Source organism: Aotus nancymaae, unplaced genomic scaffold (genome assembly GCF_030222135.1).
Source record: "Aotus nancymaae isolate 86718 unplaced genomic scaffold, 86718_ANA_hifiasm-v0.15.2.pri h1tg000014l, whole genome shotgun sequence".
In the NCBI taxonomy this organism is placed as follows: Eukaryota; Metazoa; Chordata; class Mammalia; order Primates; family Aotidae; genus Aotus; species Aotus nancymaae.
The window spans coordinates 116,873,821-116,889,564 of record NW_026988425.1 but is presented as its reverse complement, the minus strand read 5'-3'; the positions used below and the strand labels follow the sequence as shown (position 1 = coordinate 116,889,564).

General features: G+C 35.0%; 1 long non-coding RNA gene across 1 annotated transcript in view; it reads left to right on the top strand.

The window, feature by feature from the left end:
• Positions 1-7,675: 7,675 nt before the first annotated feature.
• The window catches only part of LOC135274825 (uncharacterized), a 62,443-nt gene continuing 54,374 nt past the window's right edge, over positions 7,676-15,744 (top strand). The window contains exon 1 of the long non-coding RNA XR_010342553.1: positions 7,676-7,795. This is a non-coding gene — a long non-coding RNA (uncharacterized LOC135274825). The remainder of the gene's footprint in view (positions 7,796-15,744) is intronic.

Here is a 15,744-nt window from a genome sequence, read left to right as displayed (position 1 = left end):
ATGAAAGCTATGTTAGATCTCTCAAGCCAAACTTTTAAGTTCTACTCAGAGTGCCCTGGCAGAATATAAACCTGAAACTTTCCAGCTCTTGATATTCAAAATAGAAAAAATCTCCAATGCAAACAGAGCCCTAAAAAGCAAGAACTATGAGTATAATGTTGTATTACTTAAAAAATATTTTTAAAAAATCATTTAGGAAATCCCCAAATCTGAGAAAAGCACCTCTGACCTGTTTAAACTTGTCAAAAACAATTTATAATTGCCTATCCTGAACCTCGGGAAGAAATGACAGATTCTTCTTACCTTAACCAAAGCCCTTAAAGCCCCAAAAGGGGGCTGAGCATGGTTGCTCACACCTGTAATCCCAGCACTTTGGGAGGCCCAGGTGGGAGGATTACCTGAGGTCAGGAGTTGGAGACCAGCCTGACCAACATGGAGACACCCCGTCTCTACTAAAAATACAAAAATTAGCTGGGCATGGTGGCTCATGCATGTAATCCCAGCTACTTGGGAGGCTGAGGCAGGAGAATCCCTTGAGCCCAGGAGAATCGCTTGAACCCAGGAGAACTGCTTGAACCCAGGAGATGGAGGTTGCAGTGAGCTGAGATCATGCCATTGTATTCCAGCCTGAGCAACAGAGTGAAACTTCTTCTAAAAAAAAAAAACAAACAAAAAAAAGTCCCAAAAGGCCACAGCTACACCAGAAATTAGGAAACTGCAGAACACCTGTGTGTGTCTGCAGAGGGCTTTCTCTTCTTAGCACATTCAGTGAAAGTCTTCAAAGGCAAACAGCTTCTCAGCTTAGACAGAAACACACAACCCTCTGCTTCTCCCTAAACCAGTATGCCAATTAGTATATCCTCTAAGGTTAGCAGTGAGAGGGGGAGGCATGAGAGAATATAAATGTAATAATTGTCTCTCAGAGCTGTGAGAATTTAAAAAAAGATAATGTATCTCATAGAAAACCTTAAGCAAAGTTCCTAGCATCTAAATATCACTAGAGAAGATCAGAGAAAGGCCATTGGGACTAGGAAGGGCTGGGAGACAGGGGTAAGGGGACACTGGAACATCCCCAGATACCTATTAGGAAGCAAGTTTTGGGAATAAACACAAGGATGGGTTTTTCTTTGCCATACAAAGTTTTGAAAGCCAGTGGTGAGACACAGAAAAAACACTGCGTATTAATACTTGTACACAAACAGGATAATGAAGAACAAGGAAAGGCAGGGGGCTTTACTAACCCTAATCCTTACTCCATCCTAAATAAGTACATGCTATACATATACTCCCAATGACCAAAAATGAGGATAAATTATGATCTATGCATCCATTTAAAAGTACACTGTGAGACAGAAGGAATAAATTCTACTGTTTGATAGCACAGAAGGTTAACTGTAGTTAACAACAATGTGTTGCATACTTCAAAATAGCTAGAAGAGAAGAGATGTTCTCAACACAAAGAAAGGGTAAATGTTCGAGGTGATGGATATCTTAAATACCTGATTTGATCATTACACATTCTATGTGCATAGCAAAATTTCACATGCACTCTATAAATATGTGCAAATATTATGTATCAATAAGTAACAAAAATAGTTAAAAGGAATTTTGCCTAAAAACAAAGAAATAATTACAGTATTCAGTATGAACTTTGTGAATATACATATAAAAGGCTTCACTGGGCACTGACTATTGGAAAAGGTACACTTTTTTTTTTTTTTTTTTTTTTTTTAGAGAAAGAGAGAGAGAATAGGAAGGAGAAAAAAGGAAGAGAAAGAGAGAGAGAGAATGGGGAGGAGGGAGAAGGAAAAGAAAGAGGGAGAGAGAATGGGAGTATTGCTTTCTTGCCCAGGCTAGAATGCAATTTAGTAATGGGTATTGAAAACCTCTTTTATACTGATAATTATACTTAATGATGTAATCAGGAAGGAGTAAGGGAAGAAGATAACAAACAAACAGCCAACCAATATTTAATTTAAACCTATGAAATGCTATGCGATTACTGAGGAGTGATTTACTTCCAATTACATAGTCACCTTTGGAATAGGTGTGAGGTGGTAATGTATGTTTTGTGTATTTGAAGTGGAGAGTACTATAAATATTTATTAAGTTTACTTGTTCCGGGTCTGAGTTCAAGTTCTGAATATCCTTGTTAATTTTCTATCTCGTTGATCTATAGAATCGTTAGCTCTACTTGTTGCATTGATCCTTTTGCCATTATGTAATGTCATTCCTCGCCTCTTTTGATCTTTGTTGCTTTAAAGTCTACTTTATCAGAGGTGAGAATTGCATCTGCTGCTTTTTGTTTATTAGTTTATTTTTACTCTCTGCTCAATTGGTAAATCTTCCTCCTTCTCTCTGAGTCTTTGTGTATTGTTTCATGTAAGATGGGCCCGGATGCAGCATACCGATGGGTTTTGGCTTTTTATCCAATTAAAATATATGTAAGTTTAATACCAGCATTTGATGCTAGCTGGCTGTTTTGCCCATTAGTTGATGTGAATTTTTTATTGTGTTAAAGTTCTTTGCTTTTTGATATATTTTTGGAAAGGCTGATATTGGTTGTTCCTTTATATGTATAGTGCTTCTTTCAGAAGCTCTTGTAAAGCAGGCCTGGTGGTGGTGAACTCTCTAAGTACTTGTTTGTTCGCAAAAGATTTAATTTTTCCTTCGCACATAAAGCTTAGTTTGGCTGGATAGGAAATTCTGGGTTGAAAGTTCTTTTCTTTAAGGATGTTAAATATTGGTCCCCACTCTTTTCTGGCTTGTAGGGTTTCTGCTGAGAGATCTGCTGTAAGTCTGATAGGTTTCCCTTTATGGGTAACCTGAACTTTCTCTCTAGCTGCCCTTAATATTTTCTCCTTCATTTCAACCCTAATAAATCTGGCAATTATGTGCCTTGGGGTTGGTCTTCTTGAAGAATATCTTTGTGGTGTTCTCTGTATTACCTGGAGTTGAATATTACCCTGCCTTGCCAGGTTGGGAAAATTTTCCTGAATGATATCCTGAAGAGTATTTTCCAACTTGGATTCATTCTCTTCATCACATTCAGGTACACCTATCAAACGTAAATTAGGTCTTTTCACATAGTCCCATATTTCCTGGAGACTTTGCTCATTCCTTTTCATCCTTTTTTCTGCATTTTTGTCTTCTCGTTTCATTTCACTGAGCTGGTCCTCGACTTCTGATATCCTTCCTTCCGCTTGATCAATTCGACTGTTTAAACTTGTGCATGCTTCGCGAAGTTCTCGTGTTGTGTTTTTCAGCTCCATCAATTCACTTATATTCTTCTCTAAATTGTCCATTCTCATTAACATTTCGTTAAACCTTTTTTCAAGGTTCTTAGTTTCTTTGCATTGGGTTAGAATAAGTTCTTTTAATTCACAGAAGTTTCTTATCACCCACGTTTGGAAACCTGCTTCTGTTATTGGAATACCGGTGTAATCTATTAAGCCTTGTTCCGTTACTGATGAGGAATTGCAATCCCCTGTAGGGGGAGAGGCATTCTGATTTTGAGTATTCTCTACCTTTTTACGCTGGTTTCTTCCCTTCATTATATATTTGTCCGTCTGTCGTCTTTATAATTACCGACTTTCTAACTGGGTCTCTGACGTCCAACTTGTTGATTCCCTGCGCCGAAATCTGAGCAATCCACTGAGCCGGCCAAAAGAGCGGTGTTAAGATTGATGGTGCTTTTCTGCCCGGGAATATCCGGACTCTGCACCAAGAACTGGCGTGCTAAGGCACCAGCAAAACCGCCACGCCGGCCACAAGAGTCGCCCTGGCGACCCGTGGAGCTCCTCCACTGGGAATCTCGTAGTCCGTGAGCAACTAATATTCGTCTGAAAGTGTGGCGTCCTCTCGTTCTTTGTGCTTTCACTGGGAGGTACGTGCCCGAGCTGCTAATCATCAGCCATCTTGGATCTCTCTCCAATCACTCTTTTAATGTGTGTTTAAGCCAGGGATTTTTCTGGAGCTCTGAAAGGTACACTTTTTAAGTATTTTTTTGAGATGTTCACACTATTTTGCTAAATAAAAATAAACAATTGACAAAAAATATTATGTGTATAAAACTAAAAGGCTTGACATCAAAATGTATGTACCATGATGTCCTGGAAGTAGATGGATTATGTGTGATTAGATAAAGGATCTTTTTTTTATAATTTTGTGTATTTTCATCAGAAAAGGTGAATAAGATAACTCCAACTCCTCAAATCTGAGTGCAATAAACAATGGATATGTCCCCAGTATGAAAGCATTGGTTAGTAAGAAAACCAATGAATTTAGTTTTAAATATGTTCCCTTTGCAAGAACAGTCAGACTCCTAGTGGAAATGAGTATTGTTCAGGCATAGAGTCAGAAGCCATGCCCCACCTACAGATTCAGTTTGGAGAGTTATCTTCAGAAAAGTGATGTTTGAAATTGCAACAGTTATAGGCATTGCTGAAGAAGAGGTTGTTGATAAAACAGTGGAAAAGACAATTTACTCAACTCCCATACTCACCTGTTAAATGGGATCAAAACACATCTTTCAGATTTTCTTATGATTATTGAACAAAATGGTGGCTGTAGACCTCCCATAACTTTCAATATACCACAAATATTGTTGCCCTTTCCCACATTATAAAGCCAATGTCATAGAAAAGCTCTATGAACATCTTCAATCATTAAGATAAAATCTCCTTAAGATTTCACAATTTTTAAATGGAGGTCATCCTCCTCATCCAACACCATCAATCTGAGTATATCTAGTCACTTGGCAGAAGAGGAACAGTTATTGACTGCATACAATGTGCCAAGCACTTATGTATGAGCTTAACATACAACCACTTTCATAACAACCCTATAAAATAGATAGATTGGTCCTTGTAGTATTAGTAGTCATAAGAGTAGTTGTAGTGATAACAGTGATAGCAGTTTTCATAACAGTCACAATACTAGTTGTAGTAACAGTAACTACAAATCCTTGATAGATTAATAATAATATTACAATTAAGATATCAATAATATTTACTATGTACCAGATAGTCCATATACATTATCATAAATAATTATATAAAACTTTAAATGTGATATTATTATACCTATTTGTTAAATGAGGACATTCAGAATCAGTGAGATTAAATCAATTTCTACCAATAGGGAAATAGAGAATAGAGAGCTTCAGTGATGACTGCCTGGGTATGAAGTTCATTGTCTTTGCAGCAAGGGATTTGGATACTCCTGGATGAAAGCCCAAGGTTAAGTTTTCGGCTCACTGATTTGCAGTCTAAGGAACTGAATTTTACCAGTTTACCCTTATCTATTAGGCTCTGAAGTTGTCTGTAGGAATCAAATCACAATAGTCTTGAATAAATTGGAAAAGTCTACATTAAGGTACACTGCAGGATGTATCTATTATGATAACTGGCCTTGATCACTTAAGGAAACCCTTCTTCTGGAAAGTAGATCAAACTAGAATATGAAATAACAAACCAGAGACCTGTTGGTTGCACCAAGAACTAGATAATAGAAGAAATTGATGTTCTTAAGAAGTATCTCCGTTGCTAAGACTTCTTAATAAATACCTCATGATATTTAGTTCTGTATAATTGAGAGTGATTCCTAAATCTGAGCCCCTTTTCTCGAGCCAGGGCCACTGGAAGTGCCTAAAATCAAGCAGTGGCCATGGGAACAGAAGGGCTGGCATGAGTATCGACAGCAGCATCAAGTGTAGAGATTTTCATTAGAAAGAGAAGAGACTAAGATAACTCCAAGTCCTAAAATCTTGGTGTAATAGACAATGGATATTCCCATAGATAATCTGAAAGTGTTGGTTTTTCTATTCCAAGGAAATAGAATTTTATTCTATTATTAACACCAGAACAGAATAGTCTTAATAACAGAATTCCATTTAAAATATTCTCTTCCCTTGGCAGTAGTTTATTATGAATTTACTATTACTTTCATTTTTTACTTGAGATTCCCTGTCTTGGGATTCCTGAAAGGCAATCATGTGCTCTATCCTGAAAACACAGTGACTTCATATTGACAGTCATTATGATGAAAACATCAGTCCCTCTTATTCTCTATAAAATGCAATGTCCACTTGGATCAGAGGAAAATGTGCCCTGAAGTCCTATGTAACCTAACCCCATAGAGATCCCTGGGAAGATGGATTGGTTCGACTGAAAATGTATCATTCTTCCCCTCCACCTAATCCCACATTTCTCAAGGAGATGGAGAGAAGCATACACATTCACAAGCAATGTGGGGGAATGAGTTTCTAGTTGATGGATGAAAAAAGAAGAACTACTTACATTAAGAATATTTGCCTTTTGGAGATGTTAAAACACCCATTAATGCAATGTAGAGAATTAAAACCCCTCTAGAGAAACTACTGATTTACGAGGGCAAAAGGACCTCAATATGTTATGCAGTTTAAATTCCAAACAAAATTTCTATCAGCAACCTGAATATCTGAAAGGAATCTCAGGTTATGCATTTGGGGAATAGGATGATTAATACAAAGCTTGCTGTGTTAGCCCTGATGAGAGACAGATCCAGGACTCTGTAAATCTAGCAGGATAAGAGTCTATTCTGGGCTCTCTCGAGGGAGACTTTGAAAAGGGATACTGCTGCTGGCTTTGAGAAAGGGAGAAAGGACCATGGTTCTCTAATCTTCTTCCACTTATTTCAAATGGTTTCAATTTGCAGGGCAGCCTTCTGATTCTTGTTATTTTGCATTATAGTCCAATGAGCAAATTTTCCCTCCTCTACCTCTGCTATCTTTTCTGAATTCTGCATTCCAAAAGATAAATATAACCTTTATTTCAATAACTTCTCATTCAATATTAAAAAAGAAAATTGATTATAGTCCTGGTTCTATCATTACAAATTACATCCTTCCTGCTTTGGACAAAAGCACCCTTCTTGAGCTCAATCATATCTTGATTAAAATAAGAAAATAATCTTCCATGCCTAATTTATTGTATTTATTGTAAAATTTAAGAAATTATTAGAGGAAACATTTAATATTACATATTTCCATAGTACTTCAATTATTACGCATGGAATGGGCTTACTGGTTTATACATCTATCTATTCATCAGAAACAGATATCTCTATAGTCTATTCATTCTTTCATTAGTTAGTTACTTCATGCACTTTTCAATTGACAACTATATATGTGCCAAACACTTTTATACGCACTGGGGTCTTTTCTGGGCTCACCTATCAATATAAAAGCTTCCTTGGGTGATCCGGTTAATTTTATTTCGTGTTAATTGCTCACAAACTTGTATACCAACAAAATTTCTCTTCTGTATTATAACGTAAGTGCTAACTAGGCATCTCCTCTTGATCATCCTTCAAGTAACTGAACCTTATGCCTAAAGACGAATAAGGAGTACCACAACTTTCTCCCCATTTGTAGACATTAAAAACAAAAAAAATCTTGAGATTCATCCTTCAGTTGTTCCCATCTTTCACAGAAACTCTCCCAATAAGGTCAATTCATCACCCAATTTTGTCAGTCTATTGCCTAAATATTTCTTGAATCTATCCTTTTTAGTTTATTTTTACTACTACTACAATGATGCAGGTCATCATAATTTGTCCCCAGTTATACTGTAACAGGTTCCTAATTAATTTCCCCTGCTTCAGCCTTTTCCCCATTTTAATCCATCCTCCTCATAGTAGCCTAAGGAGATTTGCTAGTTTGAGTCCTATAAGATGAGAGGGGGAAGATGGGTTCAAGCTGTGACATGAAGGTCCATGATAAGCAGTTGGCATCTCCCACAGTGTCTGTCACTTGGTAGGTTCTAATATGTTGCTGTGTCTGAAATACAGGAAAGCATTTTGAAAACCACAGGATTCTACAAAATTAGGTTCCATATGACATATTTTAGCTTAAAGGTAATGACATTTATTTCAGTCAAGTATTTCCCTTTCCTTCTTTCTTGGATTAAGAATGTAAGCCATTGGCCGGGCGCGGTGGCTCAAGCCTGTAATCCCAGCACTTTGGGAGGCCGAGGCGGGTGGATCACGAGGTCAAGAGATCGAGACCATCCTGGTCAACATGGTGAAACCCCGTCTCTACTAATACAAAAAAAAATTAGCTGGGCATGGTGGCGCGTGCCTGTAATCCCAGCTACTCAGGAGGCTGAAGCAGGAGAATTGCCTGAACCCAGGAGGCGGAGGTTGCAGTGAGCCGAGATCGCGCCATTGCACTCCAGCCTGGGTAACAAGAGCGAAACTCCGTCTCAAAAAAAAAAAAAAAAAAAAAGAATGTAAGCCATTGTCTTGTTTATGTATTCTTACCAAAGGAACTTCTAAATGTCAGAGGTAAGTGAAATCCCAGGAAATGAATGGAAATGTCACCTTAAAAATTCATTGAAATTTTTGTTCTAGTGGAAATTAGATGAATCTTATGAAATATAGAGAAGTGAATGTTTGGGAAATGGCAATCTAACCAAGAGAAATCAGATTTAAAGTTCATGCTTCTAAGTTGCTACTGATGTGGAAATTTTCAGCAAAATTGTGGCTGTGATTTGAGCACTATGACTATAGATGGACACTGACTTTTTATTTAATTTTTTTTGTTTGTTTCTATGGATATATAGTAGGTGTATATATTTAAGGGGTTTATGAGATATTTTGATACAGGCATACAATGTGTAATAATTAAATCAGAGTAAATGAGGTGTCCATCAATTCAAGCATTCATCATTTCTTTGTGTTACAATTGTCCTCTTTTAGTTATTTAAAATGTACAAAATGCACAATAAACTATTACTGACTGTTGTTACCCTGTTGTGATATCACCACTAGATCTTATTTATTCTTGACTTTGACTTTTGAGCCCTGCAAAGTTATGAACACCGAAATATCTTGTAAGGCCTTCCAGAGGTACTTTTCCCTGTATTTTAAATGTATTCCCTACACTCAATAATTTATTTGCTTTGCTTACTGCCAGTTTATGGAAAGTCTTGAGCTATTACATGAGACAAATTTTTAAAAAGTGAATTGAATCAAAACCTCACATAGAATTTATAAAATCACAGCTTTGTGATTTTATAATGTTTGCTTTTCTACATCTGAAATAAAAACATTATCATATTTAAATAACTCATAGTGTGACAAAGGACAAAATTTTCTCTATGGATTGAACTAGAGAGACAGCATTTATGTCTTCAACAGCACAAACCTTAGATATCCTGATACAAAGTGAATGTTCACTAAATATTTGAAGCATAAATGTAAAAAATTCTGATTGCTCAGAACTAATTCCTCTATCTGTTAAAAATCATTCCAAATGTGTTCATGAATGTTCATGAACAAACAGTATGCGCAAACATTTCCTAAACTTCCTCAAAATTCCTAAGCAGCTGAAATAAATGTACATTTAAATTTCATTTCATTTATTTGTTCAGGTGAGCTGTGTTAAGTAAGAACATCTCTGGACCTCAAGTAGTTCATCTGTAAAATGGGGATAATTATAATACCTATATCATATGAAGCATTTAGCAAAATACTGGGCAGTATGTCACTTCTGGCAAGTACTCATGCATGCCTATGCTTGCAGAATGCCACTTCTTAGATTCTACAAAAGAGTCCTTGGAACCTGTTTCATCAAAGCACAGGTTCAATTCTATGCTGTAAAACAGCATATCACAAAGCGTTTTCACAGATAGCTTGTTTAGGGCTGGATATTCATATTTTCTTATAAAGGCTCAATAGCCCTTTCAGAAACATTGATTATGCCAAGCTATCTGTGAAATAAGCTATCTGTGAAAATGCTTTGTGATGTGCTGTTTTGTATCACAGAATTGAACCTGCATTTTGATGAAACAGGTTCTAAACACTCTTTTTGTAGAATCTAAGAAGTGACATTCTGCGAGCATAAGCATGCATGAGTACTTGGCAAAATTAGCTAATATTATTTTTATTGTCAATTATTTTCCTTTCCCATGACATTTTTCCCATTTCATACTAAAACTCAGAAACAGAAATATTAGTGTTTAGAAAAAAGGAGAAGAGAGAAAGCAAATAGTCTGAAATATGCACAACTGAGGTTGGAGGTTGGCCCTCATCCTTGGGAGGATTCAAGACTCTCATCATCAGCATTGTAATAATATTAGGTACTTGCTGGTTACTCCCTTGTTTGCTCCCCCGTTCCTTCAGATGAATGGAGGATTCATCACTGCTGTAGCTAACCAGAGAACCGCATCACAAGTATAGTATATGAATCATTATCAATCAGTTTCTTTAGAGGATCAGGAAAATAAAAATGAGAATGAGAGTGAGAACTCTCACTAACGTTATAGGTGAGGTTCTCAAAGAGGGGGGTAAGGAAGGAGACCCCTTCCTCTTAAGCTTCTAAGGCCACTTCCTCTTTAGACTTCTACATTGCATTTCAACAGGAAAAGTTAAAAGTCAGCCAGAGGAGTTCAGTGGAAGGACTGGTTGGTGCCACTGGCCATTTTAAGGATTAAACTCCCTACTGCTAACCACAACCCTATCTATAGATCATGGACATGGCATGGAGAAATTTTCCCTGGAAGGCATTGTTCTTGCTCAACTGCTCAGACCCCTACCTAGTCACGTCCCCCATGCTCTCCACCCTCTCACATGTGCATCTCTTAGACTGTAAGCTTTTAAAATGGCCAGGGTTTCCTTTGTTGAGGAGCTTGGTTATTGAGGCATCTATGCCTGCTGCAGCTCTTGGCTGAATAAAATTACCACTTCCTTTCCTGTTTGGTGTTTGAGAGGTTTGTTTGTGGCCGCCCCTGCTTCACTAAAAGGATAAATAAATGTTTAAAATATGAATTAAATGAAAAAATTATATAGCTCAGCAACATATAGTCTTTGACTAATATGATAACTTTGTACCCATGCACAAAAAATATATAATTTTATTTCCAGAAACATTTACAAAAATCGTTCATGGAAGTATCCACAAAGAAAACTTTAATGAACATGCAAAAGTCAAGAGTGACAAGGTCACACTTTTTCTTTAATACATTAAAACTAAAATAAAGAAACGAGAGTATATACATGAAAAATGTGAAATACTTTCTAAAATTAAGCATTGGTTCAATAATGAATTTTTTAATTTAAATAATTTAAAGTAACAAGTAGAAGAAGACTCTATGCTAGAATATTTGGAACACAGCTAAACTGTATTTAGAAACTATGTATAGTCTTAACCATTTTAATCATTAAAAAATGAGTGAAGACTTCTGAAAAATCTTTTAAAACTCCTTTATAAAAGCAAGAAGAATATATTTAAAACTGTCAAAATCAAGTTTTTCAGAACTCTGGAAGTTAATTAAAGGCTTGCAACAATCTGAAGAAATGTATTTAAGAGTAATGGCCAAATATTAGTAATAACAATAAATTTTACAGCATTACAATTTGACCTAATCTCAGCTCTGCTCCCAAGATCCATGGTACATTTGAAGAACAGTAACCTAGCAGCCACTGGAAAGGGCTGAATGGGCTTGGAGCTACCCAAATGCACCATTCCCTTAATTGTCACTGTTTCACCTGTCTGGCAGTACATTGAAAAGCTTCATTCTTAGGGCTTGTCTTTAATTGACCTGACTCAGCTACTCTGTGTGAATGGCCTTATTTGCAGTTCATTGGTTGAAAACAAGCAGTGGCAATTGTTTACCTTTGCAGCTGCCTGAGGCAGAATTATAGCTGGAGCTAATGAAAAGCTAATCAAAAGCTTAAAAGAAATATTGGGGAATTATAGGGGATTTGAAAGCTTTGGCATACTCCTGGAAATTTAGGAAGTTACTATATTAGTCAGGGGTCTCTACAGAAACAGGAGAGATGACAGATAGATAGATAGATAGATAGATAGATAGATAGATAGATAGATTTATTATAAGGTATTGGCTCATGTGAATAATGGAAGCTGAGAACTTCCATGATCTTCCATACATAAGCTGATGATCCAAGAAAGCTAGTGGTGTAGTTTGAAGGCATGAGAGCTGGAGAGCTAATAGTGTAGATCCTAGCCCAAGTCTGAAGTCCTGAGAATCAGTGGTACCAAGCTCAGGAGATCTATGTCTCAACACAGGCAGTCAGGTTGAACGAAAAGTTAAACTTCTTTTGTCCTTTTGACCTATTCAGTCTTTCGATGGATTAAATGATGCCCACTCACGTTGGGGAGGGCCAGCTGCTTTACTTAGTTCACAAATTCAAATGGTAATCTCTTTTGAAAACATGCTCACAGACACGTCCAGAAGTAATGTCTAACCAAGTATCTAGGTACACTTTGGCCCATTCAAGTTGACACATAGAATTACGCATTATAGTCACATGCTTGCACATGTTCAGGGCTGTATGCATCCCCATAAAGATCTGAGAGGACCCTAATCCCTTATTTCTGTCTGCTTTTCAGGCTCTGTGAAAGCCAGAAGTGACAGCTAGGGAAGAGTTGGGAACGGGCTGCTTAAATGTTGTAGGCATCCCCTATACCTACACACAGAGCCGAAGCAAAGATTTGGAGCATTATTGACACAAGTAATGTAAGGAAATGTTCATCAAACCATTAGCTGATCACTAAGCTAACTAAGTAGATATTTCACAGGCTGCACAAGACCAAAACAATACAAATTTTACAGAAGTAGTATGAGAAAGTCACTAAACAATTCTAATAAACAGCAACAAGTAAAAAACACTGTGAAAGTAGAAGAGCATAATTTGATCTCAAGAGTTGCCATATCATACTATTTCAAATGTTTAGTTTTCAACAACAACAAAGAATTAAGGAGACACACAAAATAAAAAATGTCTGGAACACAAAGAGTAAAAAAGTACTCAAGAGAAACAGTACTTGAAGAAGCACACATGTTATACGCAATAAATAGTTAAAATTTTAAAAGTACAAGGAATTAAAGAAAAACATATCTAAAAACTTGAAGTAAACTATGAACATGATGCTTTTCCAAAGAGAGATTATGAGGAGAGAGGGAACTCTAAAAAAGAGCCAAATAGAAACTCTTGAGTTGGAAAGTATGAGAACTAAAATGAAGAATTTACTAGAAGGAATCAACAACATATTGAGCTAGCAGAAGAAACTTGAACAAATGTCCACTGAGATTATATATTCTGAGGAAGAAACAGGATAAAGAATAAAGAGAAATGAATAGAGACATTGGTATACTTTAAGCATACCAACATACCTATAATGGAATTTCCAAAAGAAGAGGAAAAGAAGGGAGGAAAGAATATTTGAAGAAATGATGGCCAAAAGTTTACCAATCAATTCAAGCCTAATAAACTCTAAGAGATCTATTCTAAATATACCACTGTTAAATGGTCCTTTAACAAAGACAAAGAGAGACTCTTCAAAGCAATAAGAGAAAAGTGGCCTATCATATACAAGGGATCCTCAGTAAGATTAATAACTTCCTTATAAACAAAAATCATGGAGAAAAGAAAGCAGTGGATGTCATATTTAACGTACTGAAAGAAGATGACTTTTAACCAGTAATTCAATATCCAGCAAAACTGTCATTCAAAATAAAGAAGAAATTAAGACATTCTCAGATAAACAAAATGAGTAAACTTGTTACTAGCAGACCTGCCAAAAAAAAAATAAATGCTAAAATAAGTCTTACAAGATAAAGAGGCAATAATTTCAATTCATAAACTAAAAAGGAAAACCAAAAAAGATAAATAGATAGGTCAACTTTTAAAACAGCGTAAATATATGTTTGTTTATAACTTTTATTGTCTTATCTGACTTAAAGAAAACTACATAAAGCAGTAACAGTAAAGCTGAGCTGATGAGCTTATAATGAATAAAGATGTTATTTATGTGATAATAATGATATAAATGAGACGGGGAGTGAAGTTATACATAACTGAGTTTTTACATACTATTGAAATTAAACTGGTATTAATCTTAGCTAGATTGTTTTAAGATGTTAATTGTAACTCCCAGGGCATCTTAATTCACTAAGAGAATTACTAAAAATATATAGCTTAAAAAAAGGAAATTAAAGTGGTATACTAGAAATATCTATACAGTATAAAGAAGATCATATGGAGAATTAAAGGAAGAAAAAAAAGTAAGATCTTTAGAAATCAAATAGCAAAATGGAAGACATAATATTTACTTTATCAAAAATTATCAACTATATATATGTAATCACATATATATTATAAACTAGACATTCACATATATGTATATCTACATATACATACATATATGTGTTTGTACACAAATATGTACTATGCCTAACAACAAAGTCCCAAAATACATGAAGCAAAAATTGATAGACTTGAAGAGAGAAACAACTGATAGAAGTCAAAAACAATTGGAGACTTCAGTATCCCATTTTTAATACTAGGAAGAACAATGAGCAGAATAACAACAAAGAAATAGAAGACTTAAATAAGACTATAAAGCAATTAGACCTAACGGAATTTTAGAGAAGACTTCACCCAAAAATGCTAGAATAAACATTCTTAAATGCACATGGAACATTTTCTAGAATAGACAATAGGTAATATTAAAAAAAGCAATAAATTTTAAAGAATTGAAGTAACTAAATGTATGTTCTCTGACAAAAATAAAATAGATCTAGAAAGCAATAACAGAAGAAAATTTACAAATATGGGATAATTTAAAAAAATCAAACTTAAATAACCAATAGGTCAAAGAAAAAAAATCACATGTAAAATTAGAAAATACTTTGAAAATCAACATTTGAAATGAACAAAACCCAAAAACATAACATACCACAAATTATTGCATACAACTAAAGTAGTGCTAAAGGGAAATTTATAACTGTGAAGAACTATTTATTAAGAAAAATCTCAAATTGATCACATAAGTTTCTACCCTAAGCAACTACTTTAAGAAAATTAAACTGTACACAAAGCAAATAGAAGAAAGAAAATAATAAAGACTAGAATAAAAATTAATGAACTAATAAATAATGAAATAATGAAACCAGAGTAAGTCAACAAAATCAAAAGTTGGTTATTTTAAGGATAAACATTAAAACATACATAGCAAAAATCGATAGAATATAGGTGAACACGTCAAATTAATGTCTTCTTCTCTTATGAAGGCTGTTGCTGGTGAAAAACAACACCCAAACATGTTACATTTCTATTTTTTGTGCTCCTTTTAAAATATCTTACGAATTAATAGTGTTCTGGTTGTTATATGGAAACGAAACCCTTAGAGAGGGTTTAGTTAGCTCAGGAGACAAAAAAAATGAAAGGATCAAAGATGATTAATTTTTTATTCATATCTTTGAACTGTCTCACTTATAATGAATTATGTATTACTTTTATAATTTCAAATAAATTATAGTATAAAAAATTTAAAAGAAAATAAAGATGATATAGATATATATTATTAACATGGAAATATTTTGAGGTTAAAAAAGCATGTCTATATATATATATGTATATATATATATAACTGCATTTTAGGTTTTGGGGTGCATGTGAAGAACATGCAGGATTGTTGCATAGGTACATACATGGCAATGTGGTTTGCTGCCTTCCTCCCCATCACCTATATCTGGCATTTCTCCCCATGTTATGTATGTCTATATTTATAAACATACCCATTACAACTGGCTTGAATGGAGTATATCAAAATGTTAATACTTGTCATCTCTCAGTGGTACTATTATTTTTATTACTTTTTAGAGTTTTATATAATTTGGACTTAAAATGACTTTTTTTTACAATTATAAAAAAAATCAATGAAGTTATTTTAGGTTT